Below are 23,884 nucleotides of genomic sequence, written 5' to 3'. Positions count from 1 at the left end.
AACTTGCAGTCATTTGGCAGCCATTTTACAAGCCCAACAACATCAGATGTTTAAAAGGAAGCACAATTTTGAAACAAGCAGCAATATTCTCATGGCTGCTCAACTTGACTGTTAAAACTAAAATAAACATTCCTGAGTGAACTGCCAATGTCAGTGGGTGAAAGAAAATTAGTGTTTCATCAACTGTTAGCTGAAGGAACTGACCCTGTTTCCACTCCTACAAGTTAAAAGGCTTAAAGGTTAGTCCTTTCAAAGAACAAAGTGCAGCACAGGAACGGACCCTTCAGCCCTCCAAGCCTGCGCCGATCATGACGCCTGCCTAAACTAAAACCATATGCACTTACGGAATCCGTATCCTTCTATTCCCATCCTATTCATGTATTCATCTAGTTGCCCCTTAAATGTCGCTATCGTACTTACTCCCATCACCTCCCCAAGCAGCGCGTTCCAGACATTCAACATCCTCTGTATAAAAACTTGCCTCGCATATCTCCTCTAAACTTTTCCCCACACACCTTAAACCTATGTCCCCTAGTCCTTTACCTTTCTACTCTAGGAAAGATCATCTATCTACTCTGTCCATGCCACTCATAATCTTGTAGACCTCTATCAGGTCACCCCTCAACCTCATAGTTCAAACTTTCACAGTTTAATTTTCAGGAAATAAAATTACACCTTTCAAAGCTTTTTGGTATGTTGTAAATTTGTCATATCAAAGTCACAAAAACATCAAAATTCAAGAATGTAGATATATATAGATATATATGTATATCATATATATATATAGTGTCCAAATAAACATTTCGAACGTTAGGGTACTTAAGTCTGTCAAATGCTGTTCATATCAGCAATAAGTAAATAGCCGCAGTCCCATGTCTGGTATTTAGGTCAAAACAATTGCTGGGCTTTAGCATCAGAACAATAAAACACCCATATGAAAGAAAAAAATGATGCAATCAAAGATGCACAACGGGACTGTTACTACATTCCACCAATTACTTCCAGTACGGCAACTCTTTTACTATGAAGCCAGACAGAATCTATTGTCACCCAATTCAAAGTTATTTTAGCAGCTCCAGTCTGGAATCCTATTCCTCAGACAAAATTGTTAACAGGCCTTTTCTTTTCATTTTGACCAGCTTACCTAGGCTGTGATTTTACAATCCACATTCTGCAATTCCAATAAAATAAATTACGGCTTTTCACATTTTATGGACTTCAAAACTCATAACTCATGTAATCATGCAAGTTAATTCAAATGAATTTCAAAATTGTTAAGGCGCAGAAGGCAGTCATTTGGCCCATCATGGATGTACTAGCTTTCCAACGAGCATTATGGCTCAGTGCCATTTCCCTGCCTCATCCCTATGGCTCTGCACATTATTTCCACTCAAATTTTCATCTAATGCCCTCTTGAATGCCTCAGTTGAACCTGGCTCCACCACACTTCCAGGCAGTGCATTCCACACCCAAACCACTCATTGTGTGAAGTTTCTTTTTCTCACATCACATTTGTTTCTTTTGCAAATCATTTTAAATCTGTGCTCTCTGATTCTTGATGCTTTTCTGAGCAGGAACAGTTTCTGCCTTTCTACTCTGTCCAGCCCCCTCGTGATTTTGAACATCCTTATCAAATTTCCTCTTAGCCTTCTTCTCTCCTAGAGCAGTCTCAACTTCTCCAGTCCATCCTCATGTCTGAAGTTTCTCAGTAAGAAGTTTAACAACACCAGGTTAAAGTCCAACAGGTTTATTTGGTAGCAAAAGCCACACAAGCTTTCGAGGCTCTGAGCCCCTTCTTCAGGTGAGTGGGAATTCTGTTCACAAACAGAACTTATAAAGACACAGACTCAATTTACATGAATAATGGTTGGAATGCGAATACTTCCAACTAATCCAGTCTTTAAGAAACAAAACAATGGGAGTGGAGAGAGCATCAAGACAGGCTAAAAAGATGTGTATTGTGTCCAGACAAGACAGCCAGTGAAACTCTGCAGGTCCACGCAACTGTGGGAGTTACAAATAGTGTGACATAAACCCAATATCCCGGTTGAGGCCGTCCTTGTGTGTGCGGAACTTGGCTATCAGTTTCTGCTCAGCGACTCTGCGCTGTCGTGTGTCGCGAAGGCCGCCTTGGAGAACGCTTACCCGAATATCAGAGGCCGAATGCCCGTGACCGCTGAAGTGCTCCCCAACAGGAAGAGAACAGTCTTGCCTGGTGATTGTCGAGCGGTGTTCATTCATCCGTTGTCGCAGCGTCTGCATAGTTTCCCCAATGTACCATGCCTCGGGACATCCTTTCTTGCAGCGTATCAGGTAGACAACGTTGGCCGAGTTGCAAGAGTATGTACCGTGTACCTGGTGGATGGTGTTCTCACGTGAGATGATGGCATCTGTGTCGATGATCCGGCACGTCTTGCAGAGGTTGCTGTGGCAGGGTTGTGTGGTGTCTTGGTCACTGTTCTCCTGAAGGCTGGGTAGTTTGCTGCGGACAATGGTCTGTTTGAGGTTGTGCGGTTGTTTGAAGGCAAGAAGTGGGGGTGTGGGGATGGCCTTGGCGAGATGTTCGTCTTCATCAATGACATGTTGAAGGCTCCGGAGGAGATGCCGTAGCTTCTCTGCTCCGGGGAAGTACTGGACAACGAAGGGTACTCTGTCCACTGTGTCCCGTGTTTGTCTTCTGAGGAGGTCGGTGCGGTTTTTCGCTGTGGCGCGTTGGAACTGTTGATCAATGAGTCTAGCGCCATATCCTGTTCTTATGAGGGCATCTTTCAGCGTCTGGAGGTGTCTGTTGCGATCCTCCTCATCCGAGCAGATCCTGTGTATACGGAGGGCTTGTCCGTAGGGGATGGCTTCTTTAACGTGTTTAGGGTGGAAGCTGGAGAAGTGGAGCATCGTGAGGTTATCCGTGGGCTTGCGGTACAGTGAGGTGCTGAGGTGACCGTCCTTAATGGAGATGCGCGTGTCCAAGAATGCAACCGATTCTGGAGAGTAGTCTATGGTGAGCCTGATGGTGGGATGGAACTTGTTGATGTCATCATAGAGTTGTTTCAGTGATTGTTCACCATGAGTCCAAAGGAAGAAAATGTCATCGATGTATCTAGTGTATAGCATCGGTTGAAGGTCCCGTGCGGTGAAGAAGTCTTGTTCGAACCTGTGCATGAAGATGTTGGCATATTGAGGTGCAAATTTGGTCCCCATAGCTGTTCCGTGTGTCTGGATGAAGAACTGGTTGTTGAAGGTGAAGATATTGTGGTCCAGGATGAAGCGGATGAGATGTAAAATTGCATCTGGAAACTGGCAGTTGTTGGCGCTGAGCACTGAGGCCGTTGCAGCAATGCCATCGTCATGGGGGATGCTGGTGTAGAGTGCTGAGACATCCATTGTGACGAGGAGCGCTCATCCATTTCTCATTAAAGTTTCTCATCCATTCTTGTAAACCTCTTCTGCACTCTCTCCAATGCGTTCATATCCTTCCGACAGTGTAGCACCCAGGACTGTACACAATATTCTACTGAGGTCTAACTAGTGTCTTGTATAAATTCAGCATAACCTGCTTGCTCTTGTACTCAGTGGCCAGAATTTAACCACCCCGCCCGCCACGGGAATCAGAGCGGGTGAGGAGCAGGCAATGGGAAGGTCTGTTTACCTCAGATAGGATTTTACGGTTTCGGGACGAGGCCGTAAAATCCTGCCCAATGTCTCTATATATAAGGCCTAGAATACTATATGCTTTATTAACTGCTCTCTCTACCTGTCTTGCCACTCTCAATGATTTATGCACATATACACCCAGGTCCCACTGCTCCTGCATCTCGCAAGGATTTTATATCGTCTCTTCATGTTCTTGCATGAATATTTAACATTTTGAATTAAATGAGTGCTAAGAAGCAAAACCAGCCAGCAAATAGCTATTTTCTTTCCTCATGTCTAATCTGTACTATATCAATATTGAGACGAACAAACAAGAAGTAATTTCCAGCCTCAGCTTCCTTCCACAGTCAAATGTTTCTCAAAAAAATTTCACCTTCAATGCCAACTCTCCATCCTCATGAGAAGATAAGCAGGATTTCCAAAATGGCACACCTCATGATGGATGGATTAAATAGGAGGCGACCCATTGTGAAAGACTGGGTCATTGGATACCAGAAGGAAGGAGGTCTAAGCACCCACGGGTGCAGTCGATGATTGGAATTCAGCAACAGTCTTTTAGGGATCTTTGATTGCTTATTCTTTTCATTTGTATAGGTCCCTTCAAGATTGAACAGCCAAGCTTAGCTCATTAATGAGGCCTAGAGGGATAAACATGCCACTTCGGCTGAGATTCCTTCCACTCTGTTCTAATTAATTCTGATGCCAATAATCCAGCAGGTAGGGTTCATTCTTCACTGCAGTGCACTCTTGCTAGACTGTGTGTCTTGAGTTAACCAGTGTCCAGCACTTGTACTTAATTAGTCAGACTTTTGCATCAGCTCTCTAAGCTTCAGAGAAGGTGTGAAATTCAATTTGGGCAATAGAACCTTCACCTTTCAGTAACTTGTATTATAGACCAAAAAGCAATGAGCTGTGTTTCTGTCCATTTCACATAGCTGGCTAGCCAAAAGCATCAGAAATTCCTAATATATAAGCCATAAATTGCTGTTTTAAGTGATCGCAAAACTAGTTCGTTAAAATCATTAAGTAAACTGCAACTTTGATAGGAAAGATGTTTTACAATTAAGTCTTTGAAATGCTGGTATACATCACAAACTTAGACAGCTTTGATAAAGTTTAAAGTTTTATTTATTAGTCACAAGTAGGCTTACGCCCACAATGCAATGAAGTTACTGTGAAAATCCCCAAGTCGCCACACTCTGGGTACACTGAGGGAAAATTTAGCATGGCCAATCCACCTAACCCGCACATCTTTGGACTATGGGAGGAAACTGAAGTACCTGGCGGAAACCCACGGAGAGAATGTACAGACTTGACACAGACAGTGACCCAAGCCAGGAATTGAACCCGAGTCCCCAGTGCTGCGAGGCAGCAGTGCTAACCACTGTGCCACCATGCCGCCCTTTACTTTAAGACTGTAAGTTTCTAGTTTATAAAATAAAAATGATAGCCATTTTCCTTTAAGCATGCAAGTTTGTGATTATTATCCAGATCTATAATGTGTTCCTTTTTCATTTCAAAAAGACTAATTGAGCTGGAATAATAAAAAGTTATTACTACAAATATTGTCAATCATGGTTTCCAAAAAAAACAGGGATTGTTCTCCCTGGAAAGACGGAGGCTGAGGGGAAATCTGATAGAAGTTCATGAATTTATGAAAGGTATAGATAGGGTGAACAGTTGGAAGCTTTTTCCCAGGGCAGAAATGACAAATACAAGGGGGCACAAGTTTAAGATAAGGGGGAAAAGATTCAGTGGAGATGTGCGGGGGAAGTTTTTTACACAGAGGTGGTGGGGGCCTGGAATGCACTGCCAAGTGAGGTGGTTGAAGCAGTTATGTTAGCCACATTTAAGACATATCTTGATAGGCATATGAACAAATGGGGAATAGAGGGATATAAGCTGTTGGATTAGATAGGTAAACGTGATTGACGCAGGCTTGGAGGGCTGAAGGGCCTGTTCCTGTGCTGTACTGTTCTTTGTTCGTTTCATTTATTTATCTCAGCCATGTGGAACTACTAATTCAGAAGTATTCCTGGGACAATATTTACTCAGCTTGAATGACATTCTGGGCTCATTTCATTCCACAGCTAAGATGTCCTGCCCCAAGACGGAATTCCTCAATGTTGGGAACGGCATTGTAACTGGTGCTATGGAATCTCACAAAGCTGAAAATGCTGTTTCTGCTCTACCATTAATTATCAACACTGATGTTATCTAGCAATTATGTTAAGGCTGAGGATTGCACTTCTTTAAAAACACCGCTCCCCTCCCCCATCCTCCCAGAAAGATGGGACAATAATCAATTATAATATTTTCAAGTAGATTAAATGTAAAATGCACCTTTGATAGCATCGCTTCAAAAGGTAACCATTATAAGCAAACAAAATAAAGAATATTGCAGACAATTTATAAAATGTCATGAGCAAAATCTCCTTCGGGGGTCCTAGAAAATTAAGTTTTTCCGTTACCTTTCAGGGTGCCCTCCAGATTTCACTGAACAGAATACTCAACCCAGAACACAGTTAAATTGCACTGGTTTGGTTTTTAAGTGATAGGAACCCAATTTGCGTATATTATAAGACTTGTGCCCGAGTCAGGAGGCACATCCATTGCTCAAGGCTTTAAAATAGCCATGGTGCAGAAAATGAGTAGCAAGTCTACCGCTTGGATTTTAATTCCCATTCGGCCTTGTCACCAATACGCAGAAGGGGTTAGGAGTCAAAATATTGTAAATGAAATGTATCTAACACTACTTATAAGCATGCATACAGTACAGAAGGAGGCCATTCGGCCCATCAAGCCTGCACCAGCAACAATCCCACCCAGGCCCTATCCCTGTAACCCACGTATTTACCCTACTAGTCCCCTTGACAGTAAGGGTCAATTTATCATGGCCAATCAACCTAACCTGTACATCTTTGGACTGTGGGAGGAAACCAGAACATTCAGAGAAAACCCACACAGACACGGGGAGAACATGCAAACTCCACACAAGGCAGTGACCCAAGGCCAGAATTGAACCCGGGTCCCTGGCACTACGAGGCAGCAGTGCTAACCACTGTGCTACCTTGCCGCCCATGCAAGCTGTGAGAAAGATATAAAGAGTCTGTAAGAAGACTTAGATAGGTTAAGAGAGTGGACAAACATGTAGCAGATGGATGTCAGTAAAACTATGTTTTTTGAGGGAAAAATATTAGTGCTTATCAGCATTCTATTGCAATCGATATGATATTTGGAATAGTTAGTCTTTAGCATAACTAGAATTTCAATTTGCAACTGCTTAGTTATTTAATTCAAGCCTTTAAAACAGGCATCACAGAAAACCACTTGCCTCTGACTGGGAGATGATATGTAGCTTTTCTTGACTTATATCAATAACTTAGACCTGCATGTGCAGGGCACAATTTCAAAATTTGATGATGCAACACTGGTATTGTGAACTGTGAACAGGGTAGCAATAGCCTTCAGGAAGGTATAGTTAGGCTGGTGGAATGGGCAGAAAGGTAGCAGATGAAATTTAATGAAGGAAAATGTGAGCTGATACACTTTGGTCAGGTGAACAAGGACAGCTAACATAAAATATAAGGTACAATTCGAAAGGAAATGCAGGGAGGGAACTTGATATATATATTGAAGGTGACAGGGCAGGTTGAGAATGCAGTTAATAAATTATACTGAATCCTGGGTTATATAAATAAGGGAACAGAACACATTATAAACTATAAAACACTGACTCAGCCTCAACAGGAAAGGGTGCAGAAAAGATTATGAGAATGGTTTAAAGTTCAGTTATGTTTATAGATTGAAAAAGCTAGGGATTTGTTAAACGTGTTCAAAATCATGAGGGGACTGGCTGAAGTAGATTGGCAGAAGATCGAGAACTCGAAGGTCATTAACAAAACTGGGGAACAGACAGGCATTCCTGTGACCATAGACATGGATCTAGGATGGTATGTTGCCTCCTTGGTGCCAGGACGTCACAGAGAAGCTGCAGGACATTCTTCTAGGGGAGGGTGATCAGCCAGAGGTGATGATCCACACTGCTACCAATGACCTTGGTAGGCAGTGGATAAATTCCTGAAAGCAGACTTTAGGGAACTAGGAAGAAGATTGAAAACAGGACCTCTACTGCAGTAATCTCAGGATTACTCCCAGTCCCACGCGCAAGAAAGTATAAAAACAGGATAGTTGGGCGATTGAACATGTGACTGGAAAGTTAGTATGAGAGGGAGGGCATCAGATTTCAGAGGCATTGGGACCGGTTCTGGGGAAGGTGCGACTTGTACAAGCCAGACATTCTACACCCAAACTGGGACGAATATCCTCGCAGGGAGTTTTGCTAGTGCTGCCGGGGTGGTGTTTAAACTAGACTGGCAGGGGAATGGGAACCTGAAGGCAAATTCAGAGCAGGGAACAGGAAATGGAGAATTAGTGACTGACTTTGCAAGACAGAGGCAGCACAGGTTGAAAAGTGTGCAACACAGGAAATTGATATGTTAACGATATAAATGTAAATGCAAGGAGCGTAGTAAATAAAACAGATGAGCTGAGGGCACATTAAGGTACACAAATGTTTACTTGTAATTAATAATAGCACTCTCTATTTAAAAGTGTACAACAACCACGCAGAATGTTCACAACTGGAGTTCAACCTCAAACTGAGCTTCCAACCAAACGCTCACTCCATCATGAAGATTCCACTTCCATAACCATGGCCTTTGCCCATCGTCTGCTGAAATCTAAATTCCTTGCTTTACCTCTCAACTTTGGCAGGGACACAAGACAGACAGAAGAAGTCAATGCAAAGTAAAACCAGGTGATATGTAGAAGCAGTGCTGATCCATTACTGCCAAGTTTGAAAGTTACCCTCAAATACCCAAAGTTATCTCAGCCAGCCTCCAATCTGCTACCCTATGTAAAACACAGCTCATCCTAAATCCTGCTGCTCATATCTCACCCATTATCCCATTCTTGATGGCTTACACAGTTTCTGGTGATTGTTTCCTGATGCCTCAAATTTAAATTTCTCATTTTTACCTTTAAATATCTCCATGATCTTTCCCTTTCTAAAGTTCTACGACACCCCCACTGAATTACTCACTCCTCTAACTACAGAATCTTGTGCATCTTCACCCCCTCTCCACCACCATTATAGTCTTACTTTCAGCCAGCTAGGTCCCATTTTCTGCAATTCCTTCTCTTAAACCTGTTCTTGTTTTTATTTCAATACCTCTCTCAAGACCATCTGATCAGCTGCCTCTGCTGTGTCCCTCCCTTCCATGAGTTTACCTGACCAAATTTCCTATAATGTTCCCCTTTGCCCTGAACTTGCATCTTTCTCTAGTTTCTCTCCTATTCCCTCGAGCCATCTGAGCTCAGCCTGTCCATGAGACCCTCAACCTAATTCTTACTAAACTGCTGATCACCCAAGTTCCCCAGTATTATAAACTGTTTAATCTCTCTTCAGGACTTGTTCCTCTCTTCCTCATGTGACATCATCCTCTCCTCAAAACCCCAACCATTGACCCCTCTGTCTTTGTAAACTGCCATCCCATTTCCTCCTTTCCCCTGAAAAGAATCTGCTGTCTCCTCTCAAATCAGCTGCCATCTTCCCTGAAATCCATGTTTGGATCACTCCAATTAGGTTGCCAACCTGGCACAGAACCAAAAGAGCTCTCCTCAAAGCCACAAATGATATCATATAAGGCTGTGACCAAGGTAAACTTCTCTTCCTTGTTCTTCTCAACCAATCTGCAGCCTTTGAAACAATTAACCACATCAGTTTCCTCCAAAGCCTCTTCACTGTCATCCAGTTGAGTGGGACTGTTCTAAACTGGTTCCATTCTTATCTATCTAATTATATCAGAGAAATCACAAACATTGGTTTGTCCTCTTGCTTCCATGACTTTACATCTAGTGCCTCTCAAGGATCTATCTTGGCCCGCTCCTATTTATCATCTACATGCTGCCCCTCAGCGACATCATTCGAAGGCTCTGTGTTAGTTTTCATACATACACTGACAAAATCCAGCTCTCCCTCCCTTGACTCCTCAACTGTTGCTAAATGATCTGACTGCTTATCCAACATCCAGCACTGGATGAGCAGAAATTTCCTCAATTAAATATTCAAAAGACTGAAGCCGTTGTTTACAGTCCACTCCATTCCAAACTCCGTTCCCCAGCAACTGCTCCATCCCTCTTCCCAGCAACAGTCTGAGAATCAGTTAGATGGTTCACAATCCTGGTGCCACACTTGAATCTGACCTCATATTTGTATAATCTCCAACACTGCCTATTTCCAACTTCATAAAAACACCCAACTCCATCTCAAAACCCTCCTTCAGGTCTTTGTTATCTCTAGATTTGACTATTCCAATGCAATCACAGAATCACAGAATATACATTGCAGAAGAGGCCTTTCGGCCCATCAAGTTTGCACCGATGCATGAAATGCCCTGACCTGCCCATCTAATCCCACTTGCCAATACTTGGCCTTGAATGTTATGGTGTGCCAAGTACTCATCCAGGTGCTTTTTAAAGGATGTGAGGCATCCCGCCTCCACCACCCTCCCAGGCAGTGCATTCCAGACCGTCAACACCCCCTGGGTAGAAAAGCTTTCCCTCAAATCCCCCCTAAACCTCCCACCCCTCACTTTTAACTTGTGTCCCCTCATAACTGACCCTTCAACTAAGGGGAACAGCTGCTCCCTATCCACCCTGTCCATGCCCCTCATAATCTTGAGCACCTCAATCAGGTCGCCCCTCAGTCTTCTCTGCTCCAGAGAAAACAATCCAAGCCTATCCAACCTCTCTTCATGACTTAAATGTTCCATCCCAGGAAACATCCTGGTAAATCTCCTCTGCACCCCCTCCAGTGCGTTTTACATCCTTCCTATAATGTGGCGACCACAGCTGCACACAGTACTCCGGCTGTGACCTCAGCAAAGTTCTATACAACTCCATCATGACCTCTCTGCCTTTGTAATCTATATTCCATTTGATAAAGGCGAGTGTGCCATGTGCCTTTTTCACCACCCTATTACCTTACCTTTCCACCTTCAGAGATCTATGGGCAAACACATGCCAAGGTCCCTTTGTTCTTCGGAACTTCCCAGTGTCAGACCTTGCATAGTATACTTTCTTGTCAAATTACTCCTTCCAAAGTGCATCACCTCGCACTTTTCAGGGTTAAATTCCATCTGCCACTTATCCACCCATTTGACCATTTCATCTATATCTTCCTGTAACACTCAAGACACTCAACATCACTGTTAACCACCCGGCCAATCTTTGTGCCATCGGCAAACTTACTGATCCTACCCCCCACATTGTCATCTATGTCATTTATATAAATGATGAACAATACGCGGCCCAGCACGGATCCCTGTGGTACGCCGCAGGTCACTGGCCTCCAGTCATTAAAGCAGCCGTCTGTCACCACCCTCTGTCTCCTACCACTAAGCCAATTATGAATCCACCTTGTCAGATCATCCTGTATCCCTTGTGCATTAGCCTTCTCAAAAAGTCTCCCATGTGGCACTTTGTCAAAGGCCTTGCTGAAATCCACGTAAACTACATCAACCGCACCACCCTCATCCACACACTTGGTTACATGCTCAAAAAATTCAATCAAATTTGTTAGGCATGACCTCCCTCTGACAAAACCATGCTGACTATCCCTGATCAATCCTTGCCTCTCCAAATGGAGATAGATTCTCTCCTTCAGAATCTTCTCCAGCAGCTTCACTCCTGGATGATCTCCCACATTCTACTCTCTACAAACGTTATCCAAATCTCAACTCTCCATGTATAATTCACAACATGTCATGTAACCCTATCATTCGTGTTTGCTGATCTACATTGGCTCCTCATCAAGCAACAAAATTTTAATATCCTTTTCCTTCTTTTCAAACCCATCCATGGCCTTGTCCCTTGCCATCTATGTAATCTCCTCCAACCACGGAACCCTCAAAAGATAAATGTGTTCCTCTAATTCCGGCCTGCTATACATCCATGATTTGAATTGCTCCAGCATTGGGAGCCATGCCATCAGTTGTCTAGACCCCAATCTCCCTGTCTCTCTATCTCACTTTCCTCCTTTAATATGTTCCGCTTCACCAAAACTTTGGTCATCTGCTCTAATTCTTCTAATGTGGTTCAGTGTTATACACTGTTTTATAATGCTCCTGTGAAGTGCCTTAACACACTTAATTATGTTAAAGGCACTACATAAATATACGGTATTGCTGCCGTTTATCCCACTGAACCTTTAGTCTCTCTTAATCATGCTTTTTCTGGCTCAGTATTCCCTCACACCTCTGGGGTGTTTTTAAACACACATTTAAAGAACTATGTAATTCCAAACCATTGCTACCATTGTTTCTGGAACCTCGGTAAGAAAACTAATATTACATTAAAGAAAATGGGTAGTCTCTAATTAACCATCACTAACAGGTTTGAAAATGCAAATCAAACAATCAGAAGTAAAAGAGCAGCACAGTGCCATTTTATAATTATACTGTCCCACCAGCTTCTTTCAGAAATTGGAACAAACTGCAAACTTCCAAAATGTGGATATTCTATTCCTGACTGCATTGCACGGATTACTACCAGAATCACCTTTGCTAATGGACAAAGAATAACAATTCCTATCAATTGATAACAAAACCAGTGGGATTTTTTTTCTGGTCACAAGTGAAAGAATTCAATCCAAATCTTAAAATCTCAACACTTGCAAATGTGGTACTGTTCAGAATAGATAAGTAAGTCTACTTGTAATGAGACATGTCCTAAATGGCCTTTAATCACAACAAATACGATCAGGAACTCATCTGTAGAATTCTGTCCTGTTGACTCCTCCACAGTGCTTAGCTATCAGCACTGTATATACTTCTGTTGCCCAGCAAGTGCCCTTGATTCAAAGCTTGTTCCACAAGAGTAAATAGGCCTTTCATTGGGATTATATTTCTTCAAAGGCTTTCTGTTTATAGTGGGGAACAATCTCATGACCACACGTGGTAGTTCACACCCAGCGCCTCCAAATCCCCTTCAGTGACTTGGCTGTTGTCATCAAACCAGGCTGTGACCCCGTGAACCTAGCTGAGCAGTATGCAATCTCTACACTGAAAAGATTAGGTGATTTTGTTTGTGGCGGTGGGTATCTGAGATGAGTGTCAGCTGTTTACCTGTACAGCAATACTTATCTCTTGGGTGACTTAACAGGTATACAAAAATCGGCAAAACACATTTTTCACAACAGAAGAGAAACATTTAGTTTATACTGATTTCATCTCAATAGCAAAGGTTAAAAAAAAACCACTTAATTGTGAAAAACAAAACTTTTTTCACTTACTTTTAGTTAAATTAAACAATAAATTAACCCCACAAAGAAATTCAATATAGAAAGCATGTTATTCCTCTAAATATGGTTTCATGTATTGTTCTAAAGCAGAATCTAAAACCAGTGATTAGCTGAGCCATACAGGTCAGAAGTGCCCCAGGTTTCAATCTCTGATCTGTACTTCATTAACTAACCTCAGCAGCAGGGACAGCACAACTGCTACCCTGCAGTCTGGGATCAAACAGAAGAAACTGGGCCTGCGTTTAACTGCTAACCAGAATTCACAGGTGGGAGTAGACATGAACATTGCCCAAGACTGGGCTCAGTTTTACTTCCTCCTACCATCTTATGTCAAGTAGTCTACTGACATTCAGCATAATTTATATGCAAACCTTGGCAGAGACATTGTTTAGATCCTGATGCCAACTAGCTTTAGGAGAAAAGTTGGTAAGAAAAGAATTTGGAAATAAGAGAGCGGCCCCAAAATTTTGGCTGAGATTGTCCCAATCTCCCACTAAAACCTACAGCTCATATGGTTCTGATACAGAACATAACCCAAAAATAAATTACTATCCTTTACTGATGTCAATAACTGATCAAGATTCAATTAAAAATTAATGTAGATGCTATGGAACACTGCAGGCTTTCAATCATATTCTCAGGAATAAAAATCAATTCATAGTTTTCAATTTTAAATCATCAGATATATACATAAAGACCTAAACATTCCCACTATTTAAACGTTGTCTGTCAAGCAATGCTTAAATCAATTCACTGGGAGTCACTTTTCCATAAAGCACCTCTCCCCAAAGAGGTTGAAGATTTAAGTCCAGGAGTTAGCAGCAATTCATATTTTACTGTCCATGTTAAATGTGCTTTGCTAGATCTAAATTGGGGTGCTAGGCAAAGGTGTGTTTTGGGGTTAATACATCTAATAGTCATTGTGCAAACAATAAAGCACTCCCTGCTTTAACAGGAACTTCTCAGCTCAGTAGAAAACTTGAAAAAGTTCATGTTAAATCCTCCACCATTCAGTTGGAGGAAAATATTTAATAATGAGGATAAGAAACAAAGTCTAAATGTAAAACTGTTTTCTGGCGATGGAGGGTAAGCTACAGTATAATATATCCCATATTTGAATAATCACACAAATGAGATACCACCACAATTCCCAAATAAAGCAATTTACTAAGATTTCGATAAAGGACCCTCACATTGAGTTAATATTGTGTTTTGTCTGTACCTCAAATATGCCCTTCAAAATTCTATTTCTGACAATGAAAGGGCCACTACAATTGACTTTCTATTCATAAACCAGCTGGTACATTCATAGTAGATTGGGACATGTGAAAAATAAACAGATGGCCTGGACTGCAAGATGATCTGAACATGCTCATCCTCCCATAAGGACCTAATTAAAAAGCAGAATGTCACCTTGAAAGCAACTTTTCAAGCGTACATTTATTTTTATCTATAATTATGTCTTAATTACAAAGTGGAACTTTGTTTTATATTTACACTACTGATTAGAATCACTATGATCTGTGTCTGAACCATTAAGGTTTCTTTGATCGTAAATAAGCGGCAACTTCTGCTGCCTGGATTGGCTCCAAAGCGTGCCTATGTCCAGCTGTTAACAATGCACTGAATGAATTCTTTGGAGATTTTAAATTTATTGGCCGAGGCAGACATTCATTTGAAAACAATAGGAGGGAATCACCTCTTCGGGAGAGTTGTGGTAGGGCAGAACCACCGTCAGTCCCTCTGATCGACCCAGCAATCCTAAACCAGGAGGACAGGTCTTCATTCCACATGCTTGCAGATTCCATGCAGGATTCCAAACAACAGAGGGTCATCAGGGAAAGCACGAAAAAAATCTCGGTGGTGAGGCAGCATTGTGAGCCCAACTTGGAAAGTGAAGCAGCTGTCACAAAGCCCTCTCTTTTCAATGGGGAACCTTGTATCCTTTAATGCTACCTCTCAAAGCATACAGCCACTTTCTACATGGCAGCTGAGAAGTGTTGATAATTGGCATGCATAGGACCTCACTACCAAATTTTCCTTCATTCTTACTACCATTTCAGGCAAGATCACAGGAGGATTCCCATCAATAATTCCTTTTAAAAAAATATACACGTGCAAGCAAACTTACATTTATCTAGTCAATTTTGTGCGCTCAGGGCATCCCACATCACTTCACAACCAATTAATGACTTTTGAGTGCAGGCTTTAGTCACCTCCCAAAAGCAAGCAATTAAAACAGCAATGGGTGAAAGTAAACTGGGATTCAGCAATAGGTTCTCCATCACTGTTTTAACTTTGTGCCCATCTCATTTCTGTCTGGTGCCAAAGTGCCAATCACATCATTTCTCCAGGGCTCCATCGATGTTATGTCAATTAGGAGATCTTCAGAAAGTTCTGCTTCAGAATCTATAGTAACATCTACACTTTCAAGTCATTAGCTTCAGCATACATCAATTTTAATAGGCACAGAGAAGCATTTACACAGACTGGGCTTAGCACTCGCCTTGATATACCCGCAGGTGGGATGAAGCACCTGTACATTGTTCAAATTGGGATGTCCTGCTTCCCTGTCTACATTTCTATGGAACTTTCCATAAAAATAATATATAGTGCCCAAACTAAGGTATTTTGCAATTGCCTAGAATGCCTACAGATGGCACTCTAATAGGATTTTCCTACTTAGAGTACTCATCCTTTTATCATGTTTTCAGTTATAAAAGCTGGTGACTCTGCAATTCCCTTTTAAAAAGTTTGTGTATTTGTAGTTTGCCTTGCTGCCCACCAGGGGGCTCTGCCTCAACTTGGATCCTCAAACTTGGTGTCAGACATCTTACTGAAGAGAAAGGCAAAAGTCAGGCTCTGACCTTGTGGAAAATATAACAATTTAAAAGTTCCATTCTATTAATGGAACTCAATTAACCCCAGCATGCAACCCATTTCAACAGCAGAAATTTTGTTCTCTCCAATTGTTCAGCACACTTCTACTCCATTAGCTTCCACCTGCTAATCCTGATCAACCTGAAAGCTGCATCAAGACTTTGAAACTGGACCATCCACACATTTACTATTACCATAAAGCCGACAGAACAGTTAACACTTTTCTGACTTGAAAAGTTTTACCACTGTCCTAAGTGAAAGTCTGCGCATATGTACACTTGTATAGATAAGAGAGAGTGCCTTGTATGGAATGACAGGAGATAGAATAACTGTGAATTTTTAAAAAAATTACTCCATTCTTAAAGTTACAAAACTAATGCACAGAGTGGACCGGGCAAGCCCTTAATCCTTGTCCTTGCTTGGTCTAAAATCCAAATTCAAATTCAATCCAATTCATGGTCCACACAAGAGACAAACAAGATCCAATCTGACAAGACAAGGCATTGCATTCCATCTTGGGCTTGATCTGATGCTTGATCTTAGCCAAAAGGCCGAGAAGCCAATAACTGCCAGTTCACATCAAAGTACTAGTCCTTGAATTGTAAAGAGACTATGAAATATCAAAGTTCACTACATTTTAAACAGATCTTTTATGGTAAGCCTATTACAATAAGATTTCATCACTGTCACCCACCAGCATTTTCCAGCATCCATTAGACTGGTGTTCACCAGCCAGTATAATGTGTACCGCCTAGATTCAAAATCAAGTACCACAAATTCCATTCCTGATACCAAGAGGTCTCATAGTTAATCTATGCAAAAGACTAACATTAATATTCAGAAACTGTTTCCCTTTTCTTTATCACCATGTTTTAATGAACCATCTCACCATATATAAATGTTTTCTGATTCAGTTTCCAAATACAAACTTGCCTTTTATACACAATTCCTTGTTCAAAACATTCAATCAGATTGTTCATCTGAATATTGATGCATTTCCTATCATTTGCGCAACAAATAACTTATGAACACACACACTGTAGATGCACAGTAATTTTCTGATTAACAGCTTCTAGGAAAGGTTATTTCTTTAGTAGCTATTAAATGGATAAATATTTTAACTCTAATGTCTTAAACTTAATTTATAGCTCATATTTCACCGTAGTTATCAGCTGAGAATTATTAGGCTTTCAAAATAAACTATGCTGCCACAGAAATTAGAATGAGTTGCTTATTTTGATGTCCAACAGAAATCCATCAGTGCAATCACATTCATCAATTAATTTTCAACAAGTATTGCTTTATATTTGTCAGAAAAGAAGAAATCACTCTTGATAAAAGGTGAAAGGCTCATTGTTGTGAAGATCACTGTCACATAAATGAAACTTATGTCTCTTCAAATGAATCACTGCAGTTTATAGCCGAAGAATAATTCACCCATTTCTAACTAATTACTAGTCTATTGTCCTTCTTTCCCCCTATATTTTGCTCCACTTCAAATTTTCTTTCCCCTTAAAATGCAATGGTTTGCACCCCAAAAGCTTCCTGATACAAAACCTTTTTTTCTTCAAGCAACTGTGGAAATAAATATATTTCTCTTGATTTCCCTATCTAAATCCCAAAGTGATAAATTCTAAATTGGAAGAGGTTTGGATTCCCCAACCAGAGGAAATAATTTTGGCCTATCACCTACCATACCTTTCATAATTCATAAAGCTCTATTAAATCTCATTTTAAGTGACTTTGCATCAATTTTTAAAATAGACCCAATATCTCAAGTTGTTTCTTTCAACTAGCCATCCACTTTAGTGAACCCATGCTGTATGCTTTCTGACATTATAATGCCTTTCCTATAATGGCATACCTGAATTAAAGTAAAATACTGCAGATAATGGAGATCTGAAAGTGCTGGAAAAATTGAGCAGGTCTGGTAGCATCTGTGGAATCAGAAACAGAGTGAGTGTTTCAAATCCAATATGGCTCTTCTTGCAAACTGAAGAGAGGTAGAAACGTAAGGGGTTTTACACTGTTGAACAAGGGAGGAGGGACAAATGGTGCATTGTGGTCCATGGCCTCCTTGTTAATTAATCTTCCAGCAGCCGTCGAACCTATCCTTGACACTCAAAACTGTTTTCTAGTGGCCTAACCATTACCTTCTAGATTTAAAATGACCTCTTTTTCTTCTACTCCAGTCACCCATTTATTAAACTCAAAATGCCACTTTCCTGTTTTTTGTACTTGTACTTTCAATGTGTTACAGGGATGAAATTCAACTTTAATTTCATTGAAACTGTGAACTTTATTTGAGGAGACTCAGCACTCTGCCGAGATTGGATAACCCTCAATGCATTTTGCAACTTTTCACCTCTGACAGTTTGTCCAAGATGCATGACTAAAATCATATGGCTTCCCATGACCACCAAACATGTGCACACACCATACGCATGCACATTTTGGCTATGGCAAAGACAGGGGTTAGATCAATGATGGGCAACCTAGGCAAGTGAGTGGACCACCTGACTGGCCTTCCTTCATCTCAATGGGCCGCAAGATTGAAATTGTGTTTGTTCACTAAACATGACCCCATGAATAAGATTGAATACATTTAACACACACCAAATATTTCATAACGAGTTATAGAAATTGCTTAGTCATTTATATATTAATAGAACTATCAACTTCAAATGATCAAAATGAAAGAAACATTTTGGAAGCAGAGAGAACACAGTTAATGTTGTGTGCAATCAGCACACTTCATTTGCCCTTATTTTACGTGCACATCACTTGAGTCATAACGGTAGGAAAAATTCTATGCTGATGGAAATCAGTGGAATGGGGTAACCCTGCGCATAGGCAATGGGCAACAAAATGTCTAGTGGGCCGCACTCAGATGGCTCCCAGGCCATTGCCCACCAGTACGTTAGAGACATCAATTTTCAGATGCAAATATCCAGACAGAAATTACATTTTTAACAACTAGGATTTAACTACATTGTGTTTAACCACCCCGCCCTTTCTCCCTACCTATTAAAATCTTCCTAAATATAAAGCACAGTATCTCTGTTCACCCATTTCTGACCATTTGTTCATGAAAGCTGATGCCTAAGCATGAGGGCGGCACGGCAGCACAGTGGTTAGCACGGCAGCCTCACAGCACTAGGGACCCAGGTTCGGCTTGGGTCACTGTCTGTGTGGAGTGTGCACGTTCTCCCAGTGTCTGCGTGGGTTTCCTCCGGGTGCTCCGGTTTCCTCCCAAAGTTTGAAAGACGTGCTGGTTAGGTGCATTGACCCGAACAGGCGTCAGACTGTGGCGACGAGGGAAATTTCACAGTACTTCATTGCAGGGTTAATGTAAGCCTTACTTGTGACGAATAAAAAATAAACTTTAAACTCGATATGCGCAAAAGGTCAAACATGGGATCCAGACAATCCTACAAGAGAGTAAAGCCCTGGGAATTGTATTGTGCGTTTCTTTATTATTTTGTTGGATGTGGGCATTGATGGCAATGCTAGCATTTGATGCTCATACCTAATTTCACGCTAAACTTTTTCACAGGGGAGTTGAGAGTCAACCACATTGCTGTGGGTCTGGGGTCACATGTGGGCCACACCAGGTAAGAATGACAGATTTCCTTCCCTAAAGGACATTAGTGAACCAGAAGGATTTTCACAACAATCAACAACAGTTTCACAGGCATCATTAAACTTTTAATTCAAGATTTTTATTGAACTCAAATTCCACCATCTGCCGCAATGGGATTTGAACCCATGTCCCCAGAACATTACCCTGGGGACTACTAGTCCAGTGACAATACCACTACACCACCACCTCCCCTTCAGAAATCATGGAAAGTTAGAAGATTTATTTCCATAGTGCATGGCCTAGCAGAAATATGTCACAGAATTGCATCCTTAATGAGTTGAGTTGGCATTTTCGGTTTGTAAGGTGTGGCAGCATGGTCACTCAGTACCTACCCTGTCAAGACCTCTCATAATCCCATAAGTTTTAATGGGATCACCTCTCAGTCCTCTAGATTGAGAGTGTCTCGGCCCATTCTACTCAATCCCAATGGCAGACCTCTCAACCTCTCAATCTCTGGGGATTGTCCCTACAAGTCTCTGGTTGTGGCTGCTGACCAGTGCTCCCTCCCCATCACCAACCAGGCTGCCTATTTGGCCAGCAGAGCAGAAAACAAAATCTTAATGAGTTCCTGCCCTCAAGACCAAATGGGCGTTCATATACACAAAATTGTCCAGTTTCTCAGTCATTTTTATTCTTATCCACCTCTGCTTCACAGCTGCTGTTTCCTTCATTTTACAAGCATCGGCAAAGCCTAATTAGATTTAATCTTCCATTTTTATATTCTTCTTCCCACAAAGTCTGGACAAGCTGATGTAAATGTTAAAATTTGCCACTCCCTCTTTAAGCCTATTGTCAATTGGAGTTTATTGTATCCTTTAACGCATTTTGAAATCTCCACCTCTGTTTCATGCCAAAGCTGCATGATTAAAGTGATGTGACCTCCCCGACCCCACATACTTTGGCTGCAGATATGATAGAGTTTAGATACCGAAACTTACATGAATTGTAGTCGCAAACATAAAGATAAAATCACATTTGTATGTGTGTGTGAGTGAGAGAAACAGATGGCAAATTATTTGTCATCCACACATACATACTTTGCATCAACAGTTACAGAATACACATCAGAAGCAGGAACACCAACAGATTTTGTTTGTCTCTCCAGTGCCGTTACACTGAAATCAATTACAACACTCAAACTTTGCCAACGCCCGTGAATTCAATACGGACTGGGCATTAAACTTGATGCTTCCTTGATGTGTCTGGCTCAGCTTCAGAACACTGACTGAGCCAGAGGGATTCAAATGCTTTCCCTTATCAACAAGAGTACTGTGTAGAGCTAACTCTGCAACCCCGCACCCTAAATGAGCAAGAAGAGGAGAAGCTGCATTCCACATATGTGCAGGTCAGTGAGGGGGCAGCAAAATCTCCAAAACCCATGCTTTCTGCAAATGTAGCTTTCCACTGGGAGCAGAATCATGCAATTAGCCCAGCAGCAGTTCATTAAACTGTAACAAAGAGCCCACTTCACACAGAAGCTAATTATGACAATGCACATTACTTCAGTGATTAATAAAAAATTTAGTTGCATAAATTTAGCAAATGCTCCAAAAGCTTTCATAATCAATACTACACCAAATGTCAGTTTAATTCAGCTCCATAAGACAGAAGCTAAAAAAAACATGTGCTAAACAAGGCCAAAGTTTAAAAATCAACAATTTAAGAACATAAGAAATAGGAGCAGGAGTAGGCCATCAAGCCCCTCGAGCCTGCCCCGCCACTCAATAAGTTCATGGCTGATCTGAAGTGAATCAGTTCCACTTACCCGCCTGCTCCCCATAACCCTTAATTCCCTTAGCGATCAGAAATCCATCTATCCGTGATTTAAACATATTCAACGAGGTAGCCTCCACCACTTCAGTGGGCACAGAATTCCAGAGATTCACCACCCTCTGAGAGAAGTTCCTCCTCAACGCTGTCCTAAACTGACCCCCCTTTATTTTGAGGCTGTGCCCTCTAGTTCTGGTTTCCTTTCTAAGTGGAAAGAATCTCTCCACTTCTACCCTATCCAGCCCCTTCATTATCTTATATGCCTCTATAAGATCACCCCTCAGCCTTCTAAACTCCAACGAGTACAAACCTAATCTGCTCAATCTCTCCTCATAATCAACACACCTCATCTCTGGTATCAACCTGGTGAACCTTCTCTGCCCTCCCTCCAAGGCCAATATATCCTTTCGCAAGTAAGGGGACCAAAACTGCACACAGTATTCCAGCTGCAGCCTCACCAATGCGTTGTACAGTTGCAGCAAGACTTCTCTGCTTTTATATTCTATCCCCCTCGCGATAAATGCCAACATCCCATTTGCCTTCTTGATCACCTGTTGTACTTGCAGACTGAGCTTTTGCGACTCCTGCACAAGGACCCCCAGGTCCCTTTGCACAGTAGCATGTTGTATTTTTTTTCCATTTAAATAATAATCCAATTTGCTATTATTTCTTCCAAAGTGAATAACCTCGCATTTGCCAACGTTATACTCCATCTGCCAGATCCTCGCCCACTCACTCATCCTATTCAAATCTCTCTGCAGACCTTCCGCTCCCTCCACGCAATTCACTTTCCCACTTATCTTCGTGTTGTCAGCAAACTTTGTTACCCTACACTCAGTCCCTCCTCCAGAGCATCTATGTAAATAGTAAACAGTTGAGGCCCCAGCACCGATCCCTGCGGCACGCCACTCGTCATCATCTGCCAACCAGAAAAGCACCGATTTAATTTTGCTGCCAATGGTATTCAGTTTTTAAATCAATGACATCTACTCCAGTTATCTCAAAAGTTCTTTAGAAGTTCCAAACCTCCGAAGAATTGCCGGGATAAAAATCTGCCAACCATAAAAACAGAAACCCATGTAAATCATGGAAGAAAGGTCTACTAACATTGGAAGTTTGATATGAAAACAGAAAATGCTAGATATACACAACAGGTTGGTCAGCATCTAAAACTAAAAACAAGACCCTTGACTACCTAACTCTATGGCCGGAACTTTACCGCCCCGTACGCCACGGGAATCAGAGCGGGCGAGGGGCGGAACATGGAAAGTTCCATTGACCTCGGGTGGGATTTTACGATTTCAGGGCGAGCGAGGCTGTAAAATCCTGCCCTATTTTTTGTTTTGATGAAGGGTTCCTTCCCAAAGCATTAATCATCTTGATCCTTTCAAATGTTGTCTGTTTTGAGCATCTTCTGTTTTTATCACTAGCAATTTGAGATTTATGACAGAGCAGGATAGCAGCATATTTACACAAAGGGTTCTGAGGCTGTAGAATGCAGGACCAAAGTCAATGATTGCAGCAGGACTAAGTCAACATTTTAAGAAAACATTAGCTGGGTTGTATGAGGAAAAGGGAACAACGGGTTACTGTAACAGAGTGGACTCGTGGGCTTCGGGCTACTGTTCACATAGAGGATAAAGACTAACATGGATTCACTGGACTGAATGGTCTGTTACCAGATTGTAATTTTGGTTTACTTCAACATGTGGAAGCTTGATTGTCCAAATTCTGTGCAATAATCAACAAAGGTCAAATCCAGAAACTGAACTTCCTACAATTCTTAATTTTTAATTTCAATTTTCAACAATTACTTCTCAATCTTTTTTTTAAAATGGCAATGCACTGCCCATTAGTGTTTACCAAATATGGTTTTAAAATGTTTGTAACTGAAAGGTTATTTGTCAATATGTGGTGCAATATGTTTCCGCACAAGAAAAAGGCCAAAACATAAATGATTGTTGACACCAAATAGTGTATCACTGTAATAACTATTGCCTTAAACCTAAAAGCCTTATTATTTGATTATTTTTAAAAACTTTATACTAAAACCTCAGCAGAGCTGTCTTTTCATTAATTGTCCTGTTTTATTTAGCAAGAATCAGCTCTATACTAAATCTTTCCAGAGGGGCCAAAATTCCAGAGCACTTGCCTACAAAGTCTGACGGGAACATACCAGATGGGCCACAAATTAGGTCCAGATATTATGAATCCCAACCTAGTATTCCAATTTTAAAGTGCTTTATTTATAACACAGCAAGAGACATATAAAGGGAATATTATTTCAGTGATCTTATCAGGATTCAAAGATAATTTCAACAGAAAGAAGCACACAATCAAACTGAGAGTAAGAGACATTGGTAAAGAAAAATAGCAACAGCAGTACCCTTTTTGTGAATAAACAGGCTGTTCATACTTTTAATAATCCTGAAGTTTGCACATTTATTAGTCAAGTAGACATCATCTAGATTACAACAGAGAAGCTTAAATAAAACCATATGAAAAGACTTAACCAATCCATAATCACCATAAATACAATTTATCTTTGTTAGAGACTGGACTTTGATTCATACGAC

The 23,884-nt window shown here is 41.2% G+C and overlaps 1 protein-coding gene across 7 annotated transcripts in view; it reads right to left on the bottom strand.

The window, feature by feature from the left end:
- Window positions 1-23,884, bottom strand: part of fat1a (FAT atypical cadherin 1a) — a 196,003-nt gene that overhangs the window by 155,659 nt on the left and 16,460 nt on the right. The window lies entirely within an intron of this gene.

Source organism: Mustelus asterias, chromosome 1, assembly GCF_964213995.1.
Source record: "Mustelus asterias chromosome 1, sMusAst1.hap1.1, whole genome shotgun sequence".
In the NCBI taxonomy this organism is placed as follows: Eukaryota; Metazoa; Chordata; class Chondrichthyes; order Carcharhiniformes; family Triakidae; genus Mustelus; species Mustelus asterias.
Note: the sequence above shows the minus strand (reverse complement) of the source record. Positions and strands in the feature narration are given on the sequence as shown.